Source organism: Acomys minous, assembly GCF_964271855.1.
Source record: "Acomys minous genome assembly, chromosome: 4".
In the NCBI taxonomy this organism is placed as follows: Eukaryota; Metazoa; Chordata; class Mammalia; order Rodentia; family Muridae; genus Acomys; species Acomys minous.
Window position 1 is genome coordinate 4576526 of NC_140486.1, and position 11484 is coordinate 4588009.

The following is an 11484-nucleotide window of genomic DNA, read 5'->3' on the forward strand; positions in this document are numbered from 1 at the left end:
AAATACAACCATGCACAGGTAAAGAAATGAGACAAACGGAAGACAGATGAAGATGGGAATGGATGGGTGCAGGGGAAGGCTGGTGAGGGGCGGCGTGGATGGGTGCAGGGGAAGGCTGGTGAGGGGCGGCGTGGATGGGTGCAGGGGAAGGCTGGTGAGGGGCGGCGTGGATGGGTGCAGGGGAAGGCTGGTGAGGGGCGGCGTGGATGGGTGCAGGGGAAGGCTGGTGAGGGGCGGCCTTCCCGCTGCAGTTACTCTCTTCACCTCGTGGGTTTGTTTTCAGAGCAATGCAGATGCCTTTATTCTAGCAGATGATGGACTTGCTCAGATTTTCTGTCTAGCTCATTGGGAGGTGGTAGAGAATGCTATTCCCCACAGGTTGGGATACTGTACTTTCCCCATGCTTTTCGAGACAGGGTTTCTCTGCGTATCCTTGCCTGTCCTGGACTTTCTTTGTAGACTGAACTCACAGAGACGTGCCTGCCTCTGCCTTCCAAGTGCTGGGAGTACGGGTGTGTGCCGCCATGCCTGCCATGGGATGCTCTGCTTTTGCCTAGACAATTTGTTGAGAAAATGGGTTATTTTGGGGAAATCAACACTTGCCAGATTTCCCCCTTGATTTTGATAACCTTTTTTTTCTTTGTCATATTAATGTCTGCACTGGGGGTTTTGTTTATAATCATCAGTTAAACTGTAAAGTGAAGCTGTCATGGTGCCACTGCCACTGCTTGGAAAAGTGTGGAGGAGGAAGAGGAGAGTGTGGCCCCAGCATCATGTGTCTAAGCAAAGTGCTAACATTGTCAAAACTTTGAGAACGCTCAAGCATTTAGGGAATGATACAGTTTCTGACAGACTCAGTCCCGTACCAGGCAGGTGACAGACCATGAGAGACCTTCCATGACAGAGCTGTCTGCATTTAGACACAAGTGAGCTATCCCCTGTAGAGTATGGGCCTTTTGCAGTAGCTTTTAGGTTCCCGGATTCTTGTCTCATCTCCATGCTTGAAAGCTAGGTGAGCTCCATACTCTAACTCTGAGTGCTTTGTAGCATGCTGGATATTCATACTCCCCCCCCCATTTCCTCTCTTTCCCTTCTTCCCCCTCTCTCCCCCCGTCTCCCCCATACTCCCTCTCCCCCCCATCCCCACTCTCTCTCTCCCCCTGTCTCTCTCCCTCCTCCCCCTCAAAAAAGATGTATTTACTTGTTTAATTATTATGTATACAGTGCTATGGCTGCATGCACACCTGCAGGCCAGAAGAGGGCATCAGATCTTATTATAGATGGTTGTGAGCCACCATGTGGTTGCTGGGAATTGAACTCAGGACCTCTGGAGGAGCAGTCAGCGCCCTTAACCTCTGAGCCATCTCTCCAGCCCCATACTTCTCTTTTTTCCCTCTTACAGTGTAGTTTTTTAGCAAAAAAAGCTTTAAACAAAGCAAGTAAGGCCAAAGCCTGGTAGGAAAGAGACTAGCGCAGGCTGAGTAGCACCAGCTTGATCATCGAGTGCAGCGCAAGCTCAGTGCACCCTTCAGTTGCTGGTTGTTATGTATGAAGAACCTGGTCCATACAACTGAACTGTGTGCTTGGAATGTGGAGACTGCGACAGCCACTTCTTTGGAAGTACACAGTTCGTTAGTGGTTTCTGCTGATTGTAACTTATGGAGCAGAATTTGATAGATATTGGATCAGTTATTTTTCAATGAAGATTATCAGTTAGAGGAGTGCATGCTAATTTAAAACATAATTATAAGACCATTAGAATGAGAAGTAAGGCAGTAATGCAGTTGTAAAATAGCTCAGGCATTGCAGGGCATTGCAGGAAGGGAATAGAAACGGCAGTCTTTCTAAAGTAAGAGCAAATGGTTTCCATTAAGAATCTTCAGGAAACAGGATCTGCTACCTTTTATATGTTTTATTGTGATACCAGGGCAGTGCTTGCTAAAAGTATGACATTGGAAGTAATTTTGTAGAGCAGATTATGGTGCAGAAAAGCGTCTCTGGCGACCTTTGTGGTAGTTTTGTTTAAATCAGTTCATTATGTTTGTTGATTGGCCCTGACCCTCAACAGCTCTTGAGTCCAGAACATAAACACTAAATGTATATTTTCTTTCATAAGAGTTAGGGAGACTCAGTGGTTCCCAAATAAGGCTCTTTAGTATCACCCAGAGAAGTCTTTGAAAGTATAGGTTTCTGCTACAGGGCAGACTTTCTTAATTCAGAATCTCTCCTTGGAATTTTGTGCCTTTGCTCACTAGGTACAGGATGCCAGAAGACGTAAGCACCACAGTCCAGAGCACGGTCTGCTTGGCTTTGTGCTTCAGCGAGAGCGCCTGTGCATGCGCCCATAGTGTGGATGCTTGCAGGGGTCAGAGGCTGAGGCCGCGGGCATTCGTGGGCGCTAGGAACCACACTTGTCCTCTACGGAGGTGCTGCTTCTCTTCCCCGGGAGAACCAGTTGCTGGTGCTTTATATTATTTCAGTTTTAACCTTTCCAGTCCTTCTGGTAAATTTGACTCTTGGTATATAAGTTAATACCTACTGTTTTCCTCTAAAAGCGTTTAGATTATCAATTTAAGTTTTTTTCAGCTTAAATTGGTGTGATGGTGCCGTCAAAGGCAAGAGGATGTGGAGATGCTGTATAAGCCGTGTGTTTAAAGTTAGTCTGCTCTCCCGTTCTTCTTCTTCTTCTTATTTTTAATATAGAAACCACTCTAAATTTAATAGGAAGATGTGAAAAACAAACCCAGAATTTTTTCTAGGATGCCTGTCTATATAGCTCTTACAGTTATTGATCTGTTGCTGCCAGCCCCCTTCCCTTGGTTCTTTTGGAGATAAAAATCCAGGGCCTTAGGCGGATCGCTGTGAGTTCGAGGCCAGCCTGGTCTACAAAGTTAGTCCAGGACAGCCAAGGCTACATAGAGAAACCCTGTATCGAAAAACCCAAAAAAAAAAAAAAATCCAGGGTCTTATTAGGCGAGTCCTGTGTTACTGAGCTACATTCCTGGCCCTGCCTTTTTGTTTTCTCTCTCTCTGTCTCTCTGCCTCTCTGCCTCTGTCTTTGTCTCTGTCTGTTTGTCTAAATCCAGCCGCACATATGTATGCATCACAAGCCTTTGTTTAGGAACACTTAGTTGATAACGACTTTTTCAAATATATATTTTGATTTATTTTTATTTTATGTGCATTGGTGTTTTTGCCTGAATGTATGCCTGAGTGAGGATGTTGGATCCCCTGGAACAGAAGTTTATAGACAGTTGTGAACTGCCATGTGGGTCCTCTGGAAGAGCAGCCAGTGCTCTTAACTGCTGAGCCTCCTCCCCAGTCCCAGTTGATAATGTCTTAAGAATAAAGATATCCTCACCTGGGCACGATGTTGCTTTCTTTAGTACCGGCACTTAGGAGGCAGAGGCAGGAGGATCTCTATGAGTTCCTGTCTAGCCATACCTGCGTACTGAGACCCTGCCTCAAAAAAGCCAAACCACACTACAGGAAATCCAACAGTGCTGTTCTCTTACATTACTGCAGTAGTGCTGTCAGCTTGGTAAATGTCATTGGCAGTTATTGTGAGTTGACCTAACATGCTTTTATTACATTTGTCATCGTCAGCACAGGGTGTAGTCTTCAGACATTTCGTCTAGTCTTTGTGCCTCTTTAGCCTCCTATGATCTAGAACACTTCCACAGTCTGTCTTTGATGACATTCAAGTTTGAGGCTGGTGGGCCTTCTCACCATTTTATGTCTTTAAACAAAGCAGTCTTGGGGTTATGTTTGCTTCCTGCTTTCACTTAGCCAGAGGTTTTTATTCTTGGCTGATGTGATGCATGGGCAGTGTGATGTCATCATGATGTCACACTTTGGGGTACACCGTGTCCATCTGCCCTCTTTTAATCACTTAGCCAAGATAGTACCATTTATTTTTCCCCTGCTTGACAACTACTAAGTTGTATTTTTATTTTATTACCTTGGAGCTAAGCAGTGGTTTCAGAGCAAACAGTTTAAACATCAATCAGAGATTATGTTTCATATCAAAATACTCTCTTAGGCTTGGTCCCATTGGTAAATCTTAACTGATACATTTTTGTCAGTGTAACTTTCTCTTTCTAGCATTCCTTTCTGTTTGCCCATTGTTCCTGTATCCTAAACAGAGCTGTTCTTTAAGCTCTCTTTCCTTCCCTCTTACCTTACCACATTCCTCTTATCTTGCAATCACTTATCCATCCACTCATCCATTTGTCTATCATCAAGTCATTGAAATGCTTTATTAATCTGGCTTTTATATCTTCCTAACATCATTTTTCTTCTACAGCATCCCTCCTTTTCTCCCCCGCTAGCATGAGCTGCAGGTTCATCATATGTCTTCCTGGCCGGTCCTGGAGCCAGCCAGGCCCCACTGGGTGGGGACTGGGCACTCAGGGCGCTCAGGGTTACTCGCTCTCCCGTACCTGCATGTATATATGAGGTCCAGGGAGCCATAGGCAGCTTTCTTAGTGTCTGGTGGTTCTGCTTTTTGACCTGGCTTAGCTCTAAGCATCTCGGACTACACTTAGTTACCCCGGGTTTGCTCTCCTTTGTGTCTTTTGCTTCTCAGTCTCCTCTGGGCAGCGCTGCTGCAGGCGCACCCCCTGCTCTCCCTGCTCGCTGTGGGCAGCAGCCATCACTTTTTTATTTCAGTAACTTCACACTTAGTCAACACCTTTCCTAAAGGATATTTTGGAAAGTATAGAAAAAAATGCTAAGGATTGGAGAAAAGAATTACCTATAATTTCACCACTGAGAGGAAAAAAATTAACCTTATTATATAAATGGACTTGAGTAGAACTATATTCTTTTAAAAATTTAATGCTGAAGACTTTCTTCTTTCTAAATATACTTTCTGAACACTAAGATCTTTGGTACCTAATAATTTATATTCCAAATGTCTTAGACTTGATAGTTTTATATGGTGTGTTAGCTTATTGACATCTGGAATTACAGTGTTTTCCAGATTTCTTCCAAAATTAGTAGTTTTAGTCGTTTTCCCCTGCAGCTCTTTGTACCCCACCTCTCCTCCAGAGCTGACGGGTCTGAGCAGAGCAGTGCAGTGCGCCATTAGTGCTCGTTCTTTACCTCTGTCCTTTTTTATTTTTGTTACATTTTCTGCAGGTTTGTTTTTCAAATCCCATTTTTCTATTTTTCTGCTTTAAATAAGAACAAAATCCATTACTAAGAATGTGGTGCCTGAGTGCTCAGCAGTTCACATTGGCAAGGGACTTTTGGTTGAGCAGCGATCTTAGTCCTTCCTTCTTGGGTTAAAACAAGGAAGCTGAAACTTCCTTGTGTCCTCCAGCCGATTTGGCCCAGTTGAGATGAAAGTGAAGACATTTTTATTTTTATTATTATTATTTTTTTGTAGCTTACTGTTCTTTTTCACGAGTGTTAAAAACTTCAGTGTAATAATGCTTTTTTAAAAGATTGTATGCTGTCATGTCTTCCTCTGCTTTCCGCAGTCATTCCTAATGTGCTTCCTTTTCTTGCTTTTGAGAGAGAAGAAGGGAACATGTAGGGAACGCAGGCTAACTTGTATCATGGAATGCTTTTGTTTTAATGGATACATTATAAATTCTTGAAAATACAGGGTCTAATGGAAACACTTAATGAGAAAAGACGGCTCCATCAATGTAACCTCCCCACCTCTATTTTTAGTGAATAGACCGTTTAAACTAAATTAAGTAAAGGACATAAATTCTGTTGTTTCAGTTTTAATATTTCATGACTGATTTTATGGATGAAATTATATTTTACAATAAATAGGAAGAAGAATTTATACAGCCTGTTATATTTGATGTGAAACAGCATATCCCATTTCTCTGTAGCTGTAAAGAAAATTCATTATAATGTCTTTAGTTGTAAGAGATGGTTTCATTGCGATTAGTTACCCTGATAATAAAACAACCTTTCAGATACCATGAGACACACCAGTAACGTGTTCTTTTAATGACATTGAATTTTTCTCATTTTTTACTCATAGAGTCATCACTCCTTTCTCGTATACCTTTTTATTTCTGGTCCAATAATTTTTTTCCTTTAAAAAATTAGGTAGAAATACTGCCAAAGTATTGATTAAAAAAATGCCTTTAAAAAGATAGATTGAATTTTAACTTTTTTGTGTAGAATCTTTCAGAGTGTGAAACATATTTGTCAGAGATAGTTGATATAAAGTTGTCATAAAGTTAATTTAATTCTTAGATGGTTTTAATGTATTTAGAGAGTAGTATTAAAAGTGTGGGAAGGATTTAGCAAAGGGCGGGCAGATGTGAGGGATGAGCTAATTTTACAGCGTGTGACTCTGTTGCTGTCTTCCTGTCTTCATCAGCACTAGTCTGAGGCAGGAGTCCAGGGCAATGGTAGGCTGCTAGTGTGCTTGCTCTGTTTTATCACTGAGCTTTGGTCTTGACCAGTATGACACTTTAGTATTGTTTTAACTCTAATTTAAGCAGTAAAAAATGTTTGAAAGTTTAACTTGCAGGCAAAATTGAATTACATTTTGAAATATAACATGCTTTTCCTCTGGAAAAGAAAGTTTAATTTGAATGAGAATTCTAGTTTCTTCTGCTTCCTAGGCTTGAGAATATGAAGTTCCAGCCTTCTTATCTTTAACTGTTCTTGGACTTTGTCTGGAGAAGATTTATTGTTCCTCCTCCTCCTCCTCCTACAGTTTTTGAGACAGGATTTCTCTGTGTAGCCTTGGCTGTCTTGGGCTCTCTTTGTAGACCGGCTGGCCTTCAACTCACAGCAGTCTGCTCTGATTCCCTGAGTGCTGGAATTAAAAGCATGTGCCACCACCGTGCCTGGCTATTTTTATTGTTTTTTAATTATGTGAAGGTAGGTGCTTCTGAATCTGGCTTTATGCAACAGAGGTTTATGCAAAGGACAGAGGCATTGGATCTCTTGGAGCTGGAGTTATGTAAGGCTGGGTTTTGACCCACTTGATGTGGGTGCTAGGAATCCATCTTGGGGTTTTGAGTCATCTTTCTGGCCCTGGAATTGCACTTGCAGCAAGCAGCAGCCGTCCTGCCCCCGAGTAGAGCTAGAGACGGCAACTCTGCTATATTGGTGGTAGCGCTTACACAGGGTGTATGCTGAGTTAGTGCATCTACATGCCCTAATCGTGAATGCTTTCCAGTGTCCAGTAGGTGACTGTTACTTGTGTAGTGACAGTATCAGACTTGTGTTCTCTACACAGACTGCTCCTTGAGTTTGAGTAGGATAACATTTTTAAAGAAAAATTTTTGGTAAATATTTCTTATATATAAATTTACATTATTACATACATATATAATAAACTACCTACAGCAAGAAGAACCACGACACAATCAGGAAATATATATATATATTCATATTCATAGTGTTTTGGCTATTTATATTTGGCAACCTTGAAGAAAATATCTTTCCTATCTTGGTGCGTCTAAATTTCTGAATGTAAATCAATCTCCATCACATCACTTACTGCTATTACCTCCGAGGCAAGCTGTTGGCTCAGTAGATTCCAGAGGCAGAATACTTCCATTGCAAATGAGCGAATTTTTCAGAATACAGTAAGATATTTCCTTTATGGTATATGAATCCAAATTTAAAATTTGTTCTACTCATCCCTTTATTAGGGAATTCTTTAGTAACTCTTGATTTAGTTCAATTTTTGGTCATAAGGACTACCAGATCTCATTTTTGGTAGTAGGAGTTAAATGTGAATGTCATTTTATTGTAGTTATAAAATAGTGGAGAGGAATTCTGCCCTGGTAAGCGATTCCTATGACTGACACCATTTGGGCCTTCTCGTGTGTGCCAGTATAGGAGCCGCCTGTGCAGGGAGGAAGGGAAGGGCACAGATGCCAGTGAAGGAGCGTGCGCCTGGGCCACGTCTTCACTGCAGAGCCCCGAGCAGGGAGAAGGGCTTCGTGAGTTACCTACTGCCCAGGACCCAAGACTGGGTCACAGTGCATTTCTTACCCTGCTCTTCCTGTGGCGTGGGCTGGGGAGTGAGCTTGGCTCGGAGCCCTGGTTTCAGGTCTGTCCTGTGGCTGCAGTGAGGTTTTGTAGGAGCTGTTATCTGAAGGACTAATGCGTGGCTGCGTAGATGGTCTGCTCCCAAGGTGACTCATTCCTTGGCAATGCATGGAGCCCCCAGTCTCTCCCGGGGTTGGGGAAGAAGCCTTAGGTTTTTGCCTGAGTGCCTCCCTGTGGGCTGCACAGGTGTTCTTGCTGTGTCCCATTGGTGCTCCCTGAAGTCACTATCTTTGGGGAGGACGGTGGGAAGCATTGGGACTTTGGGACTGAGTGTCCAGGCGAACACACTCACTGTCAGTGTTCTTGGTTTTTTAGGTGCAGTTCACTAAGTTCTTCATAACTGAAGAGGCAGCAGCAACTAAGCCTTTTGAAATAGTAAAAACTATTTGTAAAGCCACGAGACCCTTTCCTAGGTAGTTTTATAAAGACCTTTATATGTTTATAACTGAAGAGGTGTGCTGTGGACTCTTAGGAAAGCAAGGAGGTAGAGTTGCGGGAACCCAGGTACTTATGGACTAGTTCTGTGTGAATAAATCAGACTCTATTGTGTGTCCGTTTGTGGAAAATTGCCCCTAGTGTTATCTAGTAAACGTATTTTAGTTTGTTAAATATATTCTTGTCAGAATTATGTATTCAGCTTTACTACACAACTGTAAGGGTTTTCCTGGAGGAGCACTCTCTTGCCGTGTAGCATCAGAGACTGTGTCCTCTGAAGTCTTCTCCCATTTGTGTCTCTGATAGGAGAGGCTGCCTCGGCGGGCAGGGACAGCCCTCTAGTTCCCCGAGACGGCGGGTGTGTAGTAGAAGGCTTCCATAGACGACTGTCCTGGTAGAGCTTCAGTGGGAAGGCAGATGGAGAGACACACTTCCTTATTCTCCTGTTACGCAGCTGCTGCCATTGCAGCTCTTAGCTATGTGTGTGGCCTTGTGTTTCAGGACGGAAAAAAAAAATCCCTTTTTGGTAGGATTATAGTTTTTGGGGCTATTCTGTTCTTTAATTTCTCCGAGTGGGTATGAGACTGTTAGGAATTTCCGTGCGTGTGTGCCCAGGAAGGGGGATGGGTAAGGGGGTGAGGCTTAGGTGAGGAGAGGATGGGTTCCTGTGCAGCCTGTGTGTCGCTGTGAGCTGTTCTCATGAACCCCATCGAGAGGACAAAAGGCACACAGACGGGAAGACTAGTACCTGAAGGAGGGTCAAGAGCTGGAGTGAGCTCTCAAGTGCTGCTGTGCTACAGTGCAGCCAGCAGTTGGAAGCTGCTCCCTCCAGACTACCACAGGAGACCCAGGGAGAAGTGGCCACCAGGTGTCATCAGAAGGCTGCTGCTGCTGCTGCTGTGCTTTATTCTTGTTCCCCAAAAGTCTGCTTTTCTTCAGATTATGTTTTTTCCCTTGTAACACGAAGAATAACTAAGTTAGATACTTTAATTTATGACAGTTTCTGTATGAAAAGAACTTTATTATTTATTATAGGTAAGACAAAAATAATAAAATAAAGTTATAGACAATGAACTTTTGCAGCCAGGGACAACTGCTAAAAGATATGTGTGTGTGCACGCATGTGCACGTGTATCTTGTTGTTGGGCTCAGTACATTGCACATGTTAGGCAAGTGTTCTCCCACTAAGCCACGCCCAGCCGCAGTGTAGATGCTTATAACTGTGTGTTTGGAAATCTTGGGGTTCAGTGAGGATGTGTGTAGATGGTCTAGGAAGCGATACTTGAAGGTTAGGTTTAGTGATACGTGTTACTGCTTTAAAAACTGCCTTGGTGCATATGTGCAGCTCAGAGAGCAACTTGTGGGACCTGGTGCCCTCCTTTCAAGAAGGGAATTCCAGGGATTTAGCTCAGGCCATCATGTCTGCTTGGGAGCATACATCCACTGAGCCACCTGTCTCTCTGGGCCTGGTGCCCACCGCCTTAGTCCACACACCTACCAGGTTTTCCTGTCTTGAAACTCTGCTGAGGGAAGAATGCTATATATATATATATATATATATATATATATATATATATATATATATATATATATATATATATATATATATATATATATATATATCTGTTGTACAAATGACAGTTTGTCAGGAAGGAGATTATGCCGTATTTTTCTTTATGCTGGGAGAGCCAGGGTGCTTCCAGATTCATAGCAAGCTTTCAGGAAGTGGTAATTGTGAGGCTGAGTAAAATCTGCCTCAGAAAAGTGAGCCCTGGAGTGCTGTGTCAGGAAGAACCAAGATGGCCCTGCTCCTCTCCACTGCGGACGGGATTCTTAGCCTAATGACCTCTCTAATGAAAATTTAATGCCTATATTAGCATAAACTCTCGTTTCCGCTCAATCCCCTTTACGTCACTTTAAGGTACTTATTAAAACTACTCTGTACTCCTGCTCTCCCACTCTCTGTTTTCCTTCTAGACTTCGTAATGTAACACCTGCAGTGAGTTCTCTGCCTCTGTGCACCCTCTGGCTCAGTGCTGGCCTTCAGTGTAACTGTTCTAGAAGAATGGATAAGGAAGCTGTGGTACATCTACACTGTGGAATACTACTCAGCTATTAAAAACAAGGGATTCCTGAAATTTGTGGACAAATGGATTGAACTAGAAATTGTAATGAGTGAGTTCACCCAGAAGCAAAAAGAGTTAAATGGTATATACTCACTTATAACTGGACACTAGCCCAAGGGACATGTCCCATGAAAGTCTTCACCTACCAGGAAAGTGGGTCAGAGGTGAGGACATCCTATTGGGACTCTAGGTGAGAGAAGCATAGGAGAATGGGGAAATAGAAGGATCCAGAGGGTCCTAGAAACCTACAAGGAGAACATTATGATGCTCAGATCTGGGTCCAGGGGTCTTGCTCAAACTAAGGCACCAGCCAAGGACAATACGTGCAGTAAACTTCAAACCCCGACCCAGATCTAGCCGATGGACAGGACATTCTCCACCGTTGAGTGGAGAGTGGGGACTGACTTTCACATGAACTCTGGTGCCCCATATTTGACCACGTCCCCTGGATGGGGAGGCCTGGTGGCACTCAGAGGAAGGATAGCAGGCTACCAAGAAGAGACTTGATACCCTATGAGCATATACAGGGGGAGGAGGCCCCTCCCAGCACAGTCATAGGGGAGGGGAGTAGGGGGAAAGCGGGAGGGAGGGAGGAATGGGAGGATGCAAGGGATGGGATAACAATTGAGATGTAATATGAATAAATAAAATAAAAAATAAAAAAAGAAAGAAATGGTGGCTGGGATCTGGGATGGGCTGACCAGCTGGCTGTTCTGTAAACTGCTGGGTAGTGGAAGTCGGCCTGTCCAGAGCTGTCTCTCAGGCTCCATACATTTGTTTAAGGCTTTGCTCAATCCTGCCTCCTCTTGAGGTGTTTATATGTTTCCACCTGCTTTCTCAGCAAAGCAATAGTGACCAAACCAAAATTCAAAACAAAAAA